At 36.3% G+C, this 22,280-nt stretch overlaps 1 protein-coding gene across 2 annotated transcripts in view; it reads right to left on the bottom strand.

Annotated features, from left to right (window-relative positions):
• The window catches only part of ANTXR2 (ANTXR cell adhesion molecule 2), a 153,925-nt gene that overhangs the window by 2,571 nt on the left and 129,074 nt on the right, over nt 1-22,280 (bottom strand). The window lies entirely within an intron of this gene.

Below are 22,280 nucleotides of genomic sequence, written 5' to 3'. Positions count from 1 at the left end.
AGTTTCCAATTAGTGGTATGATACTCTTTGGTATAATATTTTCCTTGGTTTGCTACTATTTATCTTTTTCTACATAAATCACATGCATATTCCTCAACTGGCAAAAAATTAGCATTTCACCTTCTACTTTAGGGTCAGGTTGACCATCCTAATTGAGGTTTTTCTATTTCTTACATCTTCTCTCAAAGTATTGCAGACTTTAAAGCTTATCTTTTTCCCCCTCTAACTGTGAAGAGCAAGTTTATTTTCAATATCACAACATGGTAAAATTCGAAAGGAACAATAAATATTGCTGAAGAAGAAAGCTTGAAACATAAAAGCAGAATTGCTTGTCTATTTTCCTTTCAAAAATGATTGCTCAATACATTTGGGAATTTCAGAAATTAATGAAGAAACAAAAATATAAAAGTGAAATAGATGTAAGACTTTCCATTAACTTTTGCATAAAAGCAAACATTCATCAAATTATCTGTCTTCTAAGTAAGTTTACAGGGAACATTACTACTATAATTGCCAATTTCATTACTGACTTTGTGCCTAATGTCTACAAAAAATACCAGTGCAAAGGGAAGTGGAAGAAAAGCAGAGAAGTCACACCAGAATGAGGTCGAATGTGCATGGTAACGCACATGATCGCTGGTCATGGACTCTGGTATTATCAAGAACTTTGAAGTAAGATTTTTAGAACGACAAATATCCTGTTTTTTCTCTTATGTGTGGAAGTTAATACAGAGAGAGTATAAAAATTGTGTGATTCATGTCATTTGGTATATGGTTATAAATATTCCTTTACTGAATCATGCCACATACATGACAATATACCTTGTTACAATCATTAACATATACTATCTTATTATCATGAATTCCTCTCTTTGTGATATTAATGTATTTTTAAGAAAAACTAGTAAATATGTGTATGTATATAGTATCTATATATGAAGTGATTATGGCAAAAAAGTTACATTTTAAAGCTAAAAAAGAAAACAATTTAAAAATTAAAAAAAGATTTTAGAATGAAGATTAAGTGAAGATTGTTCACACTAGCTAAGGGAAGAGTATATCCTTCAAAGATAGGAAAACATTCAAACTGTTATTTCCACAACAAATCCCTTTTTGTGCACACTTTTCTTAAGGGAGGCATGTGGGGAAAGTGACATCATGTAGGAGTATTTCAGCAAAATAATAAATCAATCCTAAAGAATAATAATGTATCTATATATGAATTATATGATAATAATATAACTGTATATGAAGAAAGTTCAAGAAGTTCATAGAAAAATTGAATAAAAAGTTCATTTTCATGTAAAAATTTAAAATCCATGCAGTTTTTTCATAATATGCATATTCATGAACTGTATGCAGATCAACTATATGCATGAATCTCAAAAACTTTTGCACTAAACATATCTTCTAATTCTATTTTCCATGAACTTTTAAAAGTATCCTTTTCTGCAATAAAATATAGTTCTGAACAATGCACATTAAACAATGAGGAACATTAATAGCTATTACCTTATGGCAATTTTCCAGAATCAAACAAATATATGAGGAATACAGCATCTTTTGTGTATTTATAGAACAAAAGTAAAAGCTTTTTTTCTTCTAATTATGGGAAGAATCGATCATGAATCTGAGTTCTATCACTAATGAACTGGGTATAGAAATAATGGCCTTTCTTTGACTAATTCTATTCTACATACTGGAGTAGTCTTGGCCACTATAATTAGTTTACTTTAAGCAACTGGATAGTGTAACAAGTGGGATTTATAGCTTATTCAAATTCTAAAATCACTTCAGTGGCTAAATTATTCCAGTCCTAAATTATTTCCTATTTCCTTTGATGTATTTTTATTAAAAACACAGAAATGTGAATGAAGAAAATCCTATGGGTTTTGACTTTGAGGTCCATGTTATAACTCTCCCAACGCTGCAATTAAGTATCATTATCAACTGCAACTGTCTATTGATTTAAGTACCAGAAAGGAAAAGAAAGACTATTAAAAAACAAATGCTCTCATATGTTTTAACACATACCCATATCCATTAACAGAAACCATCAAATGTTTTTTATCTTCTTGTGATCATGGACTTTTACCAATACCTGTTAAAGTCTAGATGTGATTTTTTTTTTCCAGAAAAAATTTAAAACTTGACAACTTGCAGGAGAACTGCTTAGGAGTTATTGTTAAGCATTCCGCAGTTCTTCCAATCATTGACCCCTTCTCCTACAGAGACCATTGTATCTCCTCTAAAGCTACACCACATTAAATCTGGGAGGCAAATGTGATAGCTCAAATAATAAGGCTCCTGTCACCCAAGAAGGAAATCTGGATTGTGTTCCTGGCTCCTGGCTTTGGCCCTGGCCCAGTCTCAGACATTGTGGTCATCTAGAGAGTGAACCAGATGGGAGCATGTGCTTGCTCTCTCTCTCTTGCTTTCTCTCTCTCCCTCCCCTCCACCTCATATAAACAAAAAGTTGTTTAAAATCTCCACTAGTTGTGGATTCAGATCAAAATGCAAATAATGAATAATGATTAATTTGAAGAAGAGATTGCAAAGGACAGAAATGCAGTAGAGGGAACAGAGAGGAAAATATAAAGAAAGTGGATGAGGGTAGCCCTAAAGAGGAAAGATTATCAAATAAAAAAGCAACTTTGGACAAGCAAGGAATTTTAATTCAGTATTCCATTAGGCATCTTACTTCCAGGGAATTGTTTCATTTGGCAGCTATAATCCTCTACCCCAGAAAATTATAAATTCATGGCAACACATCCTGGATGGAAGAGACCATGATGAGGTAGCTGTGGCCCTTGTCATATGCCCAATACTGTCCTTCAAAACATATTAGTGATAATGTCAACTATGCTTACAAGCAGGGATGTTTGGACTACCACTGGCATCACAGCAAGAAGATTATTCTAGAACATTACAGAACAAATGTTTTGCAAGAAATGGGACATGCTAAACTTGCAGTTCTGTTATAGCACATGCTTAAAATGCTTTCCACAAAAGAGATCTTATCAAGGTATCAAGCAAAGCAATATAAGATAGCTTGAAAACACAACTTATCAGAGAACAGTATGGCATATAAAGTATTATTGGTTAATATTATTTTTTCTGAGAATCTCTCACTTTTATGACAAATAATACAAGTGCTAAAAATTTTTTAAAAGTTACCTGAATGGTTTAATCAGAAACTATTCAACAAAGGCCACATTTATAGACACATATAAAAGCAAAATAATGAGGGGGCCTGAGGAAGCTCACAGAAATGCCCATTATCTTTTGATTACATTTCACCCATGGATATTTTGAAGCTCCCTGAATTTACATAATTTTAACCTTTATTCTCTATATAGAAGTTAATACTAATTCAAGTGACAGGATTATAACCATTGTAAAAATGGAAGTAATATACTAAAATAGAGAAACACAAGATTTCTGCTAGTAAGAGTTAAGATGAGTGTATATTATGCTCACATTATAGTTCACAAAATAATTCAAGAAATTTAAACTCAGGTGGCTTAAATGTTGAAGGAATACTATAACATGTAGTATTATTAATTATAATTATTAATATGAAGAAATAATTATAATTTTACCTATTTCCAAATATTTATTTTCATATTATTTCTCAATTTTCTTGATATTAAATTGGGCTCTATTCAGGCATCGAGATATGGAAAAGGCCAAGAATATTCTTAGGTTGTTTTCAGGAGCATTCATGCAATCAGGCAATCAATGCAACCAATTCAGTATCATGACTTACAATCGCTAAGTCATAAACCTTAACAGTAACACCATTTAGCAAATATAACATGGAATTAAATTAGTGTTTCAAGCCTATAATAATTTTAAAATTTTGGATAAATATATTTCATCATTTGCCTTAGGAATATAGTATTAGTTCGATGAAATGAAATCATTCTGAAACTTAATTCATTTAGCAAAATTATTAGAAGTAGAATTTCTTCAATATTTAAAGAAATTAAGAGTAGGCAGAAAGGACAGATTTTTAACACCTGACTTTAGATTACAGGTGAATACATTTAAAATACATTAATTCATAAATTGTGATGATTTAGATATTAATTGACTAGGTTATAGCTGATCTTTCTCAATATATTAAAAAACTGGGAAATTATAAACCAGAATATTATTGGCATGTTTCCCAACCTAAAATAAAATGTTTTACAGCACATATGAAATGCATTTATGTGCTAATGACTGACATCGTTGTACTATGACCTAGGAATGGCAACATTTTCTTTGCCTGATAAAAATTGTGGCTTAAAAGTAACAAATTCGTTTGCTTTTAAAGGATATTGTTTTATGATACCTTATACTGAATAGATTGCTAATTAGTGAGTTTCTATGTCAAAAAAAGAACTCTAACACGTTGCCAGTGAAGCATAAATTGACAAAGTCTATAGGGTAAGCAGAGTACAAGTATACAAAAATGCTCTTAAAAAGCTTATATCCTTTGGTTCAGTAATTTCATTTCGGGTATCTAACCCAATAAAATAGCTAGAAAGAGATTCTAAAATATTATCATGTATTTTTATAATACTGGAAAATATAACCTGTCAACTTATATTTATTTCTCACCAATAATCAGAGAATAGTTAAATCATGATTCATCCATCTAATTCAATATTATGTACCCATCAAAATAGAAAACTTTGTGAAGATGTAAGGAAATTTTAAGTGTAAAGAAAATGCCAAACTGCATACATACATGATTACAATTATGCAACATACATCCAAAAACAAAAACACTCACAGACAATACACCAACATGCTATGGGGGTGGGATTGCAAATGATTTCCTGCATTCTAGTTTAATACCTTCTCTGTATATTCATATATTTGCTAATTTTAAAAGAAAGATTAATTTTCAGAGAATAAAGACAATGAACAAACTTGAAATCCTTTCTAAACACTGATGTTTATGTTTTAAAAGTCAACACAGGAACTTGTCAGTTACTCATTCTCAGGAATCGCCACCAACTGCTAACTACAGCAAAGCTTTTCAGTACTTAGTGTTCCCATGGGTCAACTCATTTACTTGTCTTCGGGTTTTATTTAATGAACAATTCCATTGTGAACCCATCTGAGTGTGGTTGAACTCCAAAGTGCATGTGCATGGCAAAGGAAGACATATTAATAAATCATAATCTATACTTAATATAGTCTTATAAACACAATCTATAGTCAACATTAAAATTTATACTCTACAGTCAAAAATTTCATTTTTATGGTACAAAATTCTTGGAGTTTCAGTGAAGTGTGTGTTCTTTATCTATCTGCATGTAGGTAAATGGCAGTATACATGTATAGCCTACCCCATGCCCTATGCCCGCTGGAGTTCATTATATTTAAATACAAATAAATATAAGGGAGGCTCTTCAATTTTCATCCCACATCAAATCTTCTCATCTTACATTCAGTATCTTGGGCATACATTTCTCTATCCAAATAACAATTTAGAATATTCATATCTCAAGTACTTATCAATGACAACTTTGAATCCTATTTTTCCAGATCAATTGAGAAAGAGGTTCTGAGTAAAATGTTAACTTTCTATATATCAAGACCAGTGACTTTTTTTTTATTTTATTTTTTTATTTTTTATTATTTTTTTTTATTTTTTTTTATTTTTTTTGACAGGCAGAGTGGACAGTGAGAGAGAGACAGAGAGAAAGGTCTTCCTTTGCCGTTGGTTCACCCTCCAATGGCCGCCGCGGCCGGCGCGCTGCGGCCGGCGCACCGCGCTGATCCGATGGCAGGAGCCAGGAGCCAGGTGCTTTTCCTGGTCTCCCATGGGGTGCAGGGCCCAAGCACCTGGGCCATCCTCCACTGCACTCCCTGGCCACAGCAGAGGGCTGGCCTGGAAGAGGGGCAACCGGGACAGAATCCGGCGCCCCAACCGGGACTAGAACCCGGTGTGCCGGCGCCGCTAGGCGGAGGATTAGCCTAGTGAGCCGCGGCGCCGGCCCGAGACCAGTGACTTTTATATACTGTGTCTGTGAGTTGTACAAGTGCATGTGAGGCCACTGTAGCCAGGGTGATGCACAAGAAGAGAGAAAGTAGGCTTTCAAACCTGATTCTACCCAAAAAGCTTCAAATTCATCAAACATTTAAAATTGAAATTTAGTACTGTACAATATTTTGTTTTCAGTAAAGCTGTAGTGTGGTAACTATTATTCCAGATATCTTCATGCCTACCCTAAGCCAGATCACCATTAAACCATCCATATATCTAGACTTGGTTTTATTTCCTTGGAAATACCTTCACAGATCTATGACAATATTTTATTCCTTTTAACTTTTGGTCATATGAAGGTCTCACGTGACTTTTTGTTACATATGAGAAATCTGCATTTTGGAAAACCACAATTGATGACACTGGTATTCAGGGATCAATTTTCCTTGGAGGTTTCCTTGGAGGTTAAAGCTGGGAAAAAGCATGCTCTGCTAAGCACACGTGCTTCCGTTTGTTCCTATAAAATGCCAATGATAGAACTCAACCTGTTTCTCTTTACACCTTGGCTCTCAGGAAACTCAGATTTACAGAAAATTCTAAAATCTTTTGCTACTTCTGGTATGCATGTTCTCTTATAGCTAGCTATACCTTAACTTTGGTCCATGGTTATTTTTATGTTTTTATTCTTCTGAGCTTTTATTTTTTTTTCTCTCTCTCAATACTTCTTTAGAAGCGAGTAAATGATAAGTAAATTTAAACTTGTTCAGAATGCTTTCTTAACTCTCAACTTTCCCAGTCATAAAGAATATCCAAATTCATCTCAAACTCCAAAAACACCCCCAACAAATGTATTACCTTAATCTCTACCTTATACAAAAAGGCCATATCATATCTATTCTCCATTTTCTTGTGGTAGAACTTAATGAAGACCGCTAATGTCGGGATCTGCACTGTGGTGTTGTAGGTTAAGCATCTGCAAGCTGGCATCCCATATGGGCACCAGTTCAAGAGCCAGCTGCTCCTCTTCCAATCCAGCTCTCCACTATAGCCTGGAAGAGCAGTAAAAGATGGCTCAAATGCTTGTGCCCCTGCACCCACACAGGATACCTGGAAGAACCTCCTGTCTCCTGGCTTCAGATTGGCCCACCTCCAGCCACTGTGGTCATTCAGGGAGTGAACCTGCAGATGGAAGACCTTTCTGTCTCTCCCTTTCTCTGTCTGTAACTCTATCTCTCAAGTAAATAAATAAAACCTTAAAAAAAATAAAAATAAGGCAGTTGATGCCAAACAATGATTCATTTGAACTGAAACTGAACTAAGACAGCACAGATAATTAACACAAACTTTTAGTTTAAACATGAAAACTGGTTAAAACTGTACTATTGTTCATGGAACCCAAAACGTTCTTCCACAAGAAGAAATTGCCTGCATCAAAACACAAAAAACATAACCTTGTTTTCTTTGCCTGTTATGAGAAAGTAAGCATAATATAATTCTTTTTTTTAATTTTTTTTTTATTTTTTGACAGGCAGAATGGACAGTGAGAGAGAGAGACAGAGAGAAAGGTCTTCCTTTGCCGTTGGTTCATCCTCCAATGGCCGCCGCGGCCAGCACGCTGCGGCCAGCGCACTGCGCTGACCCAATGGCAGGAGCTAGGTGCTTCTCCTGGTTTCCCATGGGGTGCAGGGCCCAAGCACTTGGGCCATCCTCCACTGCACTCCCTGACCACAGCAGAGAGCTGGCCTGGAAGAGGGGCAACCGGGACAGAATCCGGCACCCCGACCGGGACTAGAACCTGGTGTGCTGGTGCCGCAAGGCGGAGGATTAGCCTAATGAGCCGCGGCGCTGGCACATAATATAATTCTTTACAGACTGCAAATGTATTAATATTCTCAACCTATCAGAGAATAACTCTCTGTGAGGATTCTGTTCTACTATAAACATTCTCTCTAAAAAAGGAATAGAATGCACTGAGGATGCATCACAAATATAACCGTGGTCGTAACCAAGGGTAACTCATACTCAGAATCTGGGAGCTTTAATTTCATTTACCTTATTCCAGATAATAACAAGTTTCTATTAGAGTGAGAAAATTATGGATATTATCCTAGAAATCATTGTTGGCAACCTCTTCTCTTAGGTTTCACAGTGAGTATGGAGGAGAAAGAGACACCTCCAAGAAAAATGCCTGATAGTGTATTATTAGTCTGCAGTTAACTAAACCGAGGGATAAAACAAGACAATGGTAGAAACTGACATATTTGCCATTGGTTAAGTATATAGAACTCAACTCCATCACAGTATTCAAATATTGATATCACCCCCTCATTTTTATTGTGGCCAGTCGGATCAGCATTAACCAGAGCAAGTGCCATGTTCCCCATATCTTGGGCATTAAAATTCCACTGGCATTAACACTTGTGAGCTCCTTTACTAGCTATCTGCACAGGATGTATTTCACTGCTATAACTGTTACAGTATTATACACACCTCATAAATATCCATTGACAAGCTGAAGCAAACAACTGCACTTTCGTTTAGACTTTTCAAACACAGATAGTTGATTTATTTATATCTCCACTTCTAAGAAGTTACTAAAGCTGCATACTCTGAGCAACAGTGAATAGTGCTTCAAAGTTAAAATTGTATACAAAGCACAGATATACAAAGCACAGATACACACAGACACAAAGACAAATCAAACAAGCCTAAGAAATCACTCAAATAAGGAGAAACTTGAGAACACAATAGGGTTCTCGGATGGAGATTTTCTGTAGCAACTATGGACTGAAGAAAAGGTACACACTATTCTCATTCTCTCTCTCTCGCTGTTTCTCTTGCTCTACATAAAACTGCAAGGTTTTGAGCTGAAATGTAAATTCCATAAACTCTTTTCTAATGGGAACTCAATCTATAAATATCCCACTTTACAATACAGACCATGTCCCATGTGGATATTCTGTCAATATTATGAGGGAAAGCTCTGAGTTGCTTGAAAATTTTACTTGCAAGTATTTTTTAAAGTCTCTTCATTCTTCATTTTGTACCTGCAAAATTTTAATGACTCCACACATACTGTTAGTATTTATTTTTAAAATATGTGTACTTCTTATTCTGTCTTATCTCAGGCATATAGTTGCAAATTAATGAAGTATCTAACATATCTTAATAATAATATTTGAAAATGATCCTTTTAAGTTATTAGTTGTGAGATACAGAGATATATGTAGATATAGATACAATCTTGACAATCCCCTGGAAATCATTGTTAGCAATAGCTTCTGTTTGGCTTCATAAGTCAGACTGGAAAGTAATCCCCCAAAAGATACACACATAGATACAGATATAGATAAAATCAGAATGGAATTCTGCATATCTTTTTAGCTGGTCAATATTATTTCATTGAATTCTTCATATGTAGTGCAGAAATGACTTTACTTTCCAAATTCAATTATAGTACATATTATGTCCTAGATCTTTTTTTTTTTTTTTTAATTTTTTGACAGGCAGAGTGGACAGTGAGAGAGAGAGAGAGACAGAGAGAAAGGTCTTCCTTTGCCGTTGGTTCACCCTCCAATGGCCGCCGCGGCAGGCGCGCTGCGGCCGGCGCACCGCGCTGATCCGATGGCAGGAGCCAGGAGCCAGGTGCTTCTCCTGGTCTCCCATGGGGTGCAGGGCCCAAGCACCTGGGCCATCCTCCACTGCACTCCCTGGCCACAGCAGAGAGCTGGCCTGGAAGGGGGGCAACCGGGACAGAATCCGGCGCCCCAACCGGGACTAGAACCCGGTGTGCCGGCGCCGCTAGGCAGAGGATTAGCCTACAGAGGATTAGCCTAGTGAGCCGCGGCGCCGGCTCGATGTCCTAGATCTTAAACCAGTTGTTAAAAAAAAACTTAGAAATACAACTTTAAAATTAGAGAAAAGCGCCGGCGCCGCGGCTCACTAGGCTAATCCTCCGCCTAGCGGCGCCGGCACACCGGGTTCTAGTCCCGGTTGGGGCGCCGGATTCTGTCCCGGTTGCCCCCCTTCCAGGCCAGCTCTCTGCTGTGGCCAGGGAGTGCAGTGGAGGATGGCCCAGGTGTTTGGGCCCTGCACCCCATGGGAGACCAGGAAAAGCACCTGGCTCCTGGCTCCTGCCATCGGATCAGCGCGGTGCGCCGGCCGCAGCGCGCCTGCCGCGGCGGCCATTGGAGGGTGAACCAACGGCAAAGGAAGACCTTTCTCTCTCTCTCTCTCACTGTCCACTCTGCCTGTCAAAAAAAGAAAAAAAAATAAAAATAAAAAAATAAAAAATTAGAGAAAAGCATGAAATAAATTATGCACGTTAGCGATACAAATATTAACAAAAAATTGAAAACCTGAATTTCTATCTGTAAGAGACATGCCAAATAAAATAAGAATCAAATAGATAATGGGATACTACAAATAATATACAGCTGTTACAAAGCATGAGGAAGATCTCTATAGACTATTAAGTATATTGTAGTGTATAGAATTTATTAAAGGGGAAAAATGGGTGTATATAGCATACACCATATACTATCCTCATATTATTAAAAGAAAAATACACTAGCATTAATATATGCTTATGTTTAAAAGAAAGAGAATAATAATTGCTTTGAAAACAAAACTAGTTATTGACAGGTAGAGAAGCGGCACAGGTAATACTGAATAAGAACGTAAATGAGGCAACTTCCAATATATCTTTTTGAATACTACCAAATGCAAACATAAATATTCTGCACTTGAAAAAAATTGTCTAATTAAAAGAAATCCTTACAACCATAATAGCTTTCACTATATGCAAGGCAGAAGCCTTGAAAAAGCAAAGAATATGGCAGGAAAGCAAATTTTGGAGAGATATCTTGCCACAGTAGATGAGGCTTTCCTTGAAAGCAGTCAACTGAAGTCTGTGAAAGGCAGGAGAATATTCTTTCCACAAACACCCATGGGCCTTCTCCAAGGGAAAAGAAGCACCATACTGATGGCTCTGGACATGGCAAGAGCAACGAGAAAAATAGCCCTGTGGGACTGAGGGCTGCTGAGAGGTTAAAGCAGAACAAAGGAAAACACATCCAAAACTCATAGATAGAGCGCATGGCACTGGCCAAAGGATGTGGACAGGGAATCAATATGGAGACAGGACTTCCAAGACACAGAAAATTTGGAATAGTAGTGAAACATGACAGTGAGAGCAAGAGACCTCCTCCACAACTCACGTTCACATCTGTCCAGCAGAGAGAGAACTGTGTTGAAGGGAAATTCTTGATCTTGCCCTCAAAATTGTTGAAGTTAGTAGTTAACTAAAACTAAGACCACAACTCAGACCCAGCCCAACAATAAATACTAGCAAAATAACAGAAGAAGTGTTATATACTTTTCTAGGTGTAGAATTTTCTAAATTGGTCTCTATTTTTAATTAAAAATATCCAGCATAAATTCAGACATTGCTGTATACACAAAGAAAAATATGACCTATAATCACAGAACAAACACCAAAAAATACCCTTCAACAACCAACACAGAAGGCCAAGATATTGCAGTTTACAAGTGCTTTAAAGTAGCTATGAAAAAAAAATCAAAAGATTTAGTAATAAAGCTGGCTGACTTGCATAAAGATATGGGGAATTTTGGCAGAAATATGGAAACTGAAAATACTCCAAGTGTGAATGAAATAGAAAAACTAGAGAGGAAAAATGCAGTATTCAACATAAAGAATGTATTGGATTTGTGTAAAATTAGACAGGACATAGCTTCTGGAAGAGACTTACTGAACTTGAAGGTAAGAGAAAAGAAATAGACCAAACTAAATTACAAAGGGGAAAAAAACTAAAGCAAATCTGAGATGTTGGACAATATTTAGCAGTTTTTAATATGAGCAATTCGTATCTCATAGGAGTTGAAAGAAAACACAACGGAAGAAATACTTGAAAAATAATTTCCAAGAACTTCATGAAATTGATGGAAGACAAGACATCCAGATTGAAGAAACTCAGTGAACCTGAGGCGGTATAAATACACAGAAAACACAAAAACATAGGGTGAAACTCTGATAGCCTAAGTATGTCAGAACATACCTTGCCTGCTTGCCCACCAACAAAAAACAAACGAGAATAGACAGAATAATGAGAAGCATGACAGCTGACTTTATATCAAAAACAATGGAGGTCATAAGACAATAGAACTCTCTCAATTGCTAAGTGGGAAAAAAAGTCAGCCAAGATTTCCATATTCAGAGAAAAATACCCTAAAGAAATCTAGGCGAAATAAAGATATTTACAGATAAATACCTGTGGAGATAATTTATCCACAGTAGACTTTCATAATAACATGTGCTGAAAGTTCTGGGAACTAAAGGACAAGAGAGTAAATGGATGTCCAGATCCACAGAAAGATTTAAACAGAGACAGGACAGTAAACATGAGTAAATAGACAAAAATATAAACATATAAAAGAAATAAAAATTTTATGACACTATCATTTAAAGCCAAAAAAGTAACATTATTACTGAATTCATAGCATATGAAGAACAAAATATATGACAAGAAAATCACACAATGCAGGAAAGAGCAAAATGGAAATCATGCTACTGTGCTATTTATATATTGTTACTGACCTACGGTTATTTGATGGTAGAAAAACTAAACATATTATTATCTTTAGTACAATCACTGAAAAAGAACACAAAGATTATATCTTTAAAAGGTAATATATGCAATATATAACCAAAAAGATACCACATTAATCCAAAAGAGAGCAAGGGAGAACAAAGAGTAAAGCAAACTGAAATCAGATACAGAAGAGTTAAGTACTGGAAATATACTGACACAAATAATACTAAACCATATTCAGAACAAAGCTATTTTAAGTGATTTCACACAGTATCTTGACTGTGCACTTACAACAGAAAATGTTCAAAAGATAAGTAGACTAGCAAAGAAATGTTTTATGTTATCCATCAGTTTTAAATTACTCATATTATTTTAGCATTAGTTTATATGTATAATAGGACAGAACCATGTAAGTAATTACATTAATTTGTTAAGATCAAGAATTTTCACATTAAAGTGAAGAGATACCATAAATTCAAAGACATTCAGGAAAACCTTATAATGTTAATTTGGAACTGAAACTGTGCCATGAAATCAGGATTATTTTTCAAAATCATTACATTTTTTAGCTCTGTCTGCTGAAAGGCTTAGGAGCAAACCTAACACAGTAACAATTAGTACCTCTGGTATCCAAAATGTGTTCTCTAAATAACATAACATCCAGGGTTCCTTGGAGCAAGGTGGTTAATTACAGTTTTGGGGGCAGGAATGTAAAAGACATGCCACAATGAAAGAATTTTATCAAGGACAACTGGAGTCATGTCAAAAATATTTAGCAGTCGTGTGTTGGATGGGTTGCAATGTTGTAGTACCATAGAGGTGGCACTGGATTAGACATTCAAAGGAAATCAATGATACTGTGACTATCTGGGGAAGAATAATTCTAGTAGAGAAACCAGCAAATGTGAATGCCCTAGAGTAAAAACAACTGTACCATGTCTGTGGATAACAGTACAGAAAGGTGGCAGGAACAGAGTGAGTGATGGACAATGAGAGACCAGAAACTCTAGGATGCAAAGAAGCTGAGAACCTATCATGCAAAGTCTTGTAGTGGTAACTGTCATATATTGTCTCTGTTAAAAATAAAGTACTGATCATAATGATAGGATTAAGAGTCAAAGGGATCACATAAACAAGACTAGTGTCTGCTAATACTAACTGATAGAATTAAAAAGGAGAGAACGACCCAACATGGGAAGTGGGATACACAGCAGACTCAAAGAATGGCGGATGTCCTAAACAGCACTCTGGCCTCAGAATCAGCCCTTAAGGCATGTGGATCCGGCTAAAAAGCCTATGAGAGTATTTCAGGCATGGAAAGCCAAGACACTGTGGCAAAAAAAAAATATCTATCTATCTATCTATCTATGAGTGAGATCCCAGCGGAAAGAACAGGCCATCAAAGAAGGAGGTACCTTTCTCTGAAGGGAGGAGAGAACTTCCACTTTGACTATGGCCTTGCCTAAGTAAGATCAGAGTTGGGGAACTCAACAGGCTTCCATAGCCCTGGCAACTCTTGACAAGAGCCTCGGATGATTACTGACACCATAAACAGGAGTGTCAATTGTTAACTCAACAACAGGAGTCACTTTGCACTTACTCCCCATGTAGGATCTCTGTCCTTAATGTGTTGTACTATGTGAATCAATGGTATAACTAGTAATCAAACAGTACCTTACACTTTGTGTTTCTGTGTGGGTGCAAACTGTTGAAATCTTTACTTTTACTTAATGTATACTAAATTGATCTTCTGTATATAAAGATAATTGAAAATGAATCTTGATCTGAATGGGATGGAGAGAGAGCGGGAGATGGGAGGGTTGCGGGTGGGAGGGAAGTTATGGGAGGGAAAAAGCCACTGTAATCCATAAGCTGTACTTTGGAAATTTATATCAAATAAAAGTTAAAAAAAAAAATAATTAATTACAGGGGCTGGCGTTGTGGTGTAGTGGACTAAGCCTCTGTCCGCAGTGCCAGCATCCCATATGGGGGGTTGGTTCATGTCCCAGCTGTTCCTCTTCCAAAACAGCTCTCTTCTGTGGCCTGGGAAAGCAGTAGAAAGTGTCCCAAGTGCTTGCAGAAATGTTGTGGCCATTTGCAGAGTGAAACAGTAGATGGAAAACCTTTCTCTGCCTCTCCCTCTCTGTCTATAACTCTCTCTAAAAGAAATAAATAAAAAGAATTTTAAAAAAAAACTTAAGAAATCTTTTTAAAAAGTCACTAATTACAAATAGTAAACATCTGGGTCTCTTCTCTACAGCAGATTGCACTAAAATATTAAGTGACTTATATTTCAAATTTTTGAGATTTACTAGGACAAAAGACAAAACAAAGTAAACAAAAACACTCTGAGCTAAATACTTACTTTTGGGTCCCTAACATAATGTTTGTTGTCCCAGTCCAAAAATAATAACACACAATGTTAGACTAAAGAACCCAAACTCTAACCATTATGGCCAGAAGTTGCTAATGGAAAACATAATCAATATTTGGAGTATGCACTTAGACAAATATTAGAAGATCAAATAAAAGGCACATTACCTCACCACCATTTAGTCATGTGGGAAATAGGACAAATTAATTTACTCAGTGTGGAGGAATTCTGGTATGAAGTTACTAATTTTAGCTATAGTATTTCTAGACTTAAAAATCCGTGTCAGTTGTTAAGGTCACACAGTAAAAATATTACATACAATGCATGTATTTTTCTAGAAAATTAGGCATTGAGAAAATTCATTTGGTTTATCAAACTGCTACTGGTACATTATGATAGAAATTTTGAAGCTTACACATAATTAACATTGAAAAATATTTGTTGAGAGATTTTCCTAGTGTATGTCTATAGTCTTGGCAATGTAATAATTTAGCATTAGATAATCTGGTGTTTTGAGTTAAAATATCATTATGGGGGCCCTAAAATAATGTACTTTGTCATCCCAGTCAAAAACTAATAACTAAAATATATTGTCTAACTCAGCCTGTACTTGTACATGTTTGATTAAGTTAAATATTCAGTGCTCTTTAATCCATTTGTCAGATGGTAAAACTTGCAGCCAATTTGAGACAAAGAATGATTGTTTAGCAGGATTTTTCAAAGAACAGCCAATATTAAAAACTTCAAGTTTTAAAATTGATTCTCTGTGGATAATATCAACTAAAATTATTTTCAGAAATGTATGATTTTTAAAGTTTCACACTGGAGAACATTGGATGAGTTTCTGAAAAATGATAAACAATTCTTAGAAAAATTCTGTAAAGCTTTAACTGTAAAATAAATTTTTTAATGTTGCTTTCCTTCAGCACAGCAAACAGTTACCGAATACATTCTAGATATTTATTCCAGCTGGAAGACATATATACATATTCAACATCTTTTTTTAAAAAAAAAAAAGTTATTTGAAAAGCAGAGAGGGGAAGAGAGAGAAAGACAGAGAGAGAGAGAGAGAGAGAGAAGGATAGCTAGTGATGGGCCAGCCAAATCTAAGAGCCTGGACTTCAGTCTGGGTTCCCACATGGGTGACAGGGCCCAGCTACTTGAGCCATTACCTGCTGCTTCCAAGGGTGCACATCATCAGGAAGCTGGATTGGAAGCAGAGCAGGACTTGAACTCAGGGACTCTCCTGATATGTGATACAACTTAACCACTGTACCCAATACCGACCCCTATATTCACTTTCCAGCATCAAACTTATGCTTTCAATATTTTATCTCATTAGGAAAACCAATTTAAAACAACTGCTGAGGTCATTCTTAATATATAAAATACACATCCAAATCTCTACTATCAGGATTCAATTCTGAATATGTATTACAGACTAATACTTAGGTGTATGATATAAAATGATATATGCTTTGATCACACATAAGTAATGTGAATTAAAAGTCTCCACATTATACCTCTACCTTCTAAACTGCAAGAGCATCATCCAAATGGCTACATTTATTGCTAAATTTACCATGAAGAACAAAAGTTCAAGCAACACCTTAAATCATATACAGATACTAAAATTAGGCCAGTAACAGAAGGAAGCCATCCCTGGTCTTATGTGCAAATGTAAGTCTGAACAAGCCGCCCAAACACAGCCACCAGAATCTACACTGCACAGACAGAATCCACTGTCATTTTACTAATCAGTAAGTATACAAGTGGTGTTTAATGGGGATCCCTTGCTCACAATTAGAAAAGAAATGAAATGTGCATTAATTTTATCTTTTAATCTCTGAAGGCATTCCTAGTCTTTTTTTTTGGAGGGGGGTGCCAGGAAGAGCTAAACAGTGAGAGAGAGAGAGAGAGACAGAGAGACAGAGACAGTGAGAGAGAGACAGAGAGAAAGGTCCTTTTTCCACTGGTTCACTCCCCAAATGGCCACTACGGCTGGCGCTGCACTGATCAGAAGCCAGGAGCCGGGTACTTCCTCCCAGTCTCCCATGAGGGTGCAGGGACTCAAGCACTTGGGCCATCCTCCGCTGCCCTCCCAGGCCCAGCAGAGAGCTGGATTGGAAGAGGAGCAACCGGGACTAGTACCTGGCACCCTAACCAGGACTAGAACCCAGGGTGCTGACGCGTCAGGTGGAGGATTAGCCAAGTGAGCCACAGCACCAGCCAGCATTCCTAGTCTAAATAACTTATACCAACTAACAAGAGTGAGTCTTAAAATATATTATGGAGAAATTAAATCATCTTTAGCGATGTATTTAATTTCAATAAAAAAGAAAACTAGGGGCCAGCACTGTGGTATAGCAGGTTAATCCTCTGCCTGCAGTGCCAGAATCCTAAATGTTCTGGTTCCAATGCCGCCAGCACCACTTCCAATCCAGATTTCTGCTGATGGCCTGGGAAAGCACTGGAAGACAGGCCAAGTTCTTGGGCTCCTGCACCCATGTGGGAGACCCAGATGAAGCTCCTGGCCCCTGGCTTCAGATCAGCCAAGCTCTAGTAGTTGTGGCCATTTGGGGAATGAACCAGCAGATGGAAGACCTCTCTCTCTCTCTCTGTCTCTCTCTCTTACTCTCTGTAATTCTATCTCTCAAATAAATAAGGAAATCTTAAAAAAAAAAAAAGTATACAGTTTCACAAAGTTTAAACATTTATATACATATAAGTATACAGAATTTCAAATTAAGGAAACAGCATAATTGTGACAGCATATCAAAAAACAAGTTGACTAAAATCTAATGTATACTCACTTATTTCTCGGTATAAAGAACATTTCACTTGGTACAGAGAAAAAAAATTATGATGAAGATACATACATTTTAGAGTCAAATAACAAAAGTTATTGGCTTTTATTATTTAATTCCCATTTGGTCATGTCCTAATGTTCTGTGTAAGTACTCAAAATTATTCCAGAACCAGAAATTGGAATTTAGATCTATCTACAAATCAAGTGTTGAGTCTAGTGCTAGTGCAAGATAGAAGATAGATAGGTAAGGATATAAAGTTAACTCAGAGAAATAAATTTTGATATTCTAAGCCAAAATGGTTGTCTAAATCAAGAATAATAATATATAATATATTATATATATAATATAGTAATTATAATATAGCCTATAATATTATCCTAATACAAAAAAATAGACACTGGATGAATGTAAAGTTGTTTCAGCATTATAACAACTTTTTAAACAAACAACTTGAATATTTGTTAAAGTCCATGCAAGCTCCATGATGGTTTTTCTTACTATTTTGCAAATATCTGAGTCAGTTCCCACCTTGTAGTATAAGTGCTTAAAAATATTTACTGAGGGGCCGGCACTGTGGCACAGCAGATTAAGTCGCCATCTGCAGTGCCAGCATCCCATATGAGAGCCAGTTCAAGTCCCAGTCGCTCTACTTCTGATCCAACTCTCTGTTAATGTGCCTGGGAAAGCAGCAGAAGATGGCCCAACTAACTACTTGGGCTCCTGTACTCATGTGGGAGACCCAGAAGAAGCTCCTGGATCCTAGATTCGGCCTGATCCAGCCCTGGCTGTTGTGCCCATTCGGGGAGTAAACCAGCAGTTGGAAGATTTCTATCTCTCCCTCTCTCTCTCCCTAACTCTGACTTTCAAATAAATAAATAAATAAACCATTTAAAAAATATTTACTGAATGAATAAGAACTATTGGGCTTGAAGTAATAAATTATATCTGTATCTATCTGATATTCAGATTTGTGTAACCACTGAAAGTATCTTAACAACACACTGATTTTAGCAAGCTACAAAGTAAAATACAATGATTAACTTCTCTAAAATACAAATATAAAACTATAAAACTACACTTTATTTTGCTAACTGACTTGTAATTAAATAATTGTGGCCACTGTTCTATGGCAAGTCTTCCTGGCTTATGCTGTCACATTGAACATTCAAGCAGGCCTAAATGCCCTATTTCCTGTTTTGTGTTCCAGGACTGGGCACATTAAGGAAGTGGCTAAACTGCAGGATAGAAGTGTTCCAAACTGGGAAACAAGCAGGCATTAGAGAGGAGTGGAACTTGATGCCATCTTAAACAGGGAGCAAATGGCGGAAGTGGAGCCTGTTTCATGGTTTAAGCCACCAACAAACAGTGAAGACAGAAAGTTTATATTCTGAGTCCACTGTGATACTTTTGACTAAATACAACACGTTTTCAACATGCAGGAAGTAGTCATAATGTGCAAGCTAACCACATGTACACATATCATGAAGTAGTGAAAATGCTGAATCAGGGCCTGGTTAACTGACCCCATTGGTATTTACTTTCCTCTATGCCTGTGTTACTCCCTGTCAACAAAAACAATAGTTGAGGAAACATGATTGTTCTCAACATAGCTGAATAATACTGTTTCTATGTATTCATAAAATTCTAGAAGTCAACTTATGCTCAAGGAGAAATAATCTCATACTTATTGTGAACATCATTAAATTTGAAAATACAAAACAGCATAATTCATGCAGATTTTCTGGAACATATTTTTAAATGCTCTCAAATTGAATTCGCTACTAAAGATAAAAGTTTAAGTACTGGATTTCTCATTAACAAGAAAAGATGTTGGCTTTTAAAAAGTAATGAGGATATTATTAAAAATAGTGTCATGGGGTCAGTTTGTGGACAGCGGATTAACCCAATGCATGCAATGTCAGCGTCCATATGAGCACTGGTTTGAGTCCCATCTGCTCCATTTCTGATCCAGCTCCCTGTTAATGCATTTGGGGAAGCAGTGGAAGATGACCCAAGTGCTTGGACTCCTGCACCCATGTGGGAGAACCAGAAGAGGCTCCTGGCTCCAGTCTGGCCCAGCCCCAGCTGTTGTGGATGGAAGACCCCCCTCTCTCTCTTTCTCTCTCTCTCTCTATCTCTATCTCTGTTGGTTCACCCTCCAATGGCTGCCACAGCTGGCACACTGGGGCCGGCACACCACGCTGATCCGATGGCAGGAGCCAGGTACTTATCCTGGTCTCCCATGGGGTGCAGGGCCCAAGGATTTGGGCCATCCTCCACAGCACTCCCTGGCCACAGCAGAGAGCTGGCCTGGAAGAGGGGCAACTGGGACAGAATCCGACGCCCCGACCAGGACTAGAACCCGGTGTGCCGGCGCCGCTAGGCAGAGGATTAGCCTAGTGAGCCGCGGCGCTGGCCTGTAACTCTTTCAAATAACAACTCTTCAAAACAAAAGTAGTGAAACGTAACTTGATAAATAAGCTTCAATGACTACATCCTATTTATAATTAATGAAATATCTACAGTGAATTTTGAGAGTTGTTCTTCCTTTGGTGTGATTTTATTAGAAAAATTAGTACTTCTATGGCAGGATTAGAATAGAGTCCATTTTTAGAGTTACGAACATGAAAAGACAGAAAACTATAAATGTGAAAACTCTCATGTTTATAAAGCTTGCTTTCTTTAAATTCAATCCCTGGCTCACTTGTTTGAGCTAAACAATGAAAATTCAATTTTAAAATGTCATGATTGAAAGTATCTCTTTGGTAAGTGAAACAAACAAACCTAAAACAATCATGGCAGTCAGACATCAGTGCAATGCCATAACCAAGGCTGTGTTAAACTGTCATACTCTGACCTAACATACTCTGACAGTGCAGGGCTTTACTTCAATGCCAGACCTGAGAAAAATCCAACTGCAGCAGCACAGTTTTTAGATTTAAACATGAAAGATCGGTCATTCTAAATATGCATCATTGTATTTTTCCATCAAAGTCAACATCAATCTTTGGAACTTGGAGAAGCTTGAATGAATAAAATATTCTTGTGCTGGCAAACCCAAACAGGGACAATTGTATCTGAATTTTTATTGAGTTTGTTCTGACAACATCAATGCACCTTGCAAAAAGAGGGCCAGCTGTTCATTTGGTGCTAAGAAAAGTCCATTCTACATATTTGACTTATATTCACTTTCTTTCTTTTCCCAAAGTATGATGGCATTGAAGCCTTTGATAATGAAGAAAACATATTTTTATGTGGATTTTTTGGTACTTCTAGTTTTAAATATACAACTTAACATATGTTTCAAACAGAGCATATGGAAATAAGAAAAAGCAAATCTAAATTCCAGGCACAAATATTGGTTCAAAAGCTAACACTACATAAATTTATTACTTTATAATAGACTCAAATCATGTAGGCTACTAAGACTCAAAATTAACAGAATCTTTTTCCTATAATCATAACAACCTTTAAGATTTAAAATTCCACAGTTGATATATCATTGTTCAGGATTTACAAAATTTATTCCCAGATTTAAAAGGATTACATCAAGATTCCTTCTTTTTATATTTAGAATAATACCCTTACAGCCTACATAATGAACAAATTCATTAGCAGGAACCATTGAGTTCTATCAGTTTAACCACTTTTATCTACCCTCCTAACCACATTATCACTTCATAAACAAGCAAGTTTTGAGCAACCGAAGTCTGACAAACAGAAATCTAGTATTGTTCAATCATCCCCCACTCAAGAAGAATTTTTAAAGCATTTATCCTTTATTGATTTTCACTTTTATGAGGAAATGAAGTTATATCTATACCCAAATGAACTTGGAAAATATCATTAGTCAGCATGTTCTTAAACAATAACTTCAATGTCCTATGTGCTTTACCTTGGGAGAATTGTGTATGAAAATGGATATTAAAAATAAAAATTGTAGCAAACTTCAGGATTATCAAAAGCTTGTTTAATTAACAGCGATTCATCTATGTTCAATCAATAAATTCTTCTGAATGAGAATTTGTATACAATATTTTTAAGGATTAATAATCCTTCTATAGTTCATACATTTTTGTATATATTTTTGAAGGATATTTACTTAACCATGGTTTTCAATTTACCAACACACAGCACTCCTAACCATTCATATAGAACAAGTCTATTATGCCATGGATCAAAGAGACAGAAAACAGTCAATTTGGTGTCCAAAGGTCATCACTGTAACTTCACGATCTTGCAAACCACACGCCAACCTCCTTTCCAGAGGACTGTGTTAATTCGCACAGTGGGAATAAGACAGGTTGACATGTTGAAGCAGAGAGAGAGATTTCATTTCACAAAGATCTGTAATGACTTGAATGTTAAGTATCTTTTTATTGTAAAAATAAATCAATTTAATCAAATATAGAGACAGCTAAACAACACGTCTAGATTTTTTAGATGAACTTAGAAAAAAAAGTAATGAAAAAATAATTTCTGGCAACCTAATCAAGTAA

Source organism: Oryctolagus cuniculus, chromosome 8 (genome assembly GCF_964237555.1).
Source record: "Oryctolagus cuniculus chromosome 8, mOryCun1.1, whole genome shotgun sequence".
In the NCBI taxonomy this organism is placed as follows: Eukaryota; Metazoa; Chordata; class Mammalia; order Lagomorpha; family Leporidae; genus Oryctolagus; species Oryctolagus cuniculus.
Note: the sequence above shows the minus strand (reverse complement) of the source record. Positions and strands in the feature narration are given on the sequence as shown.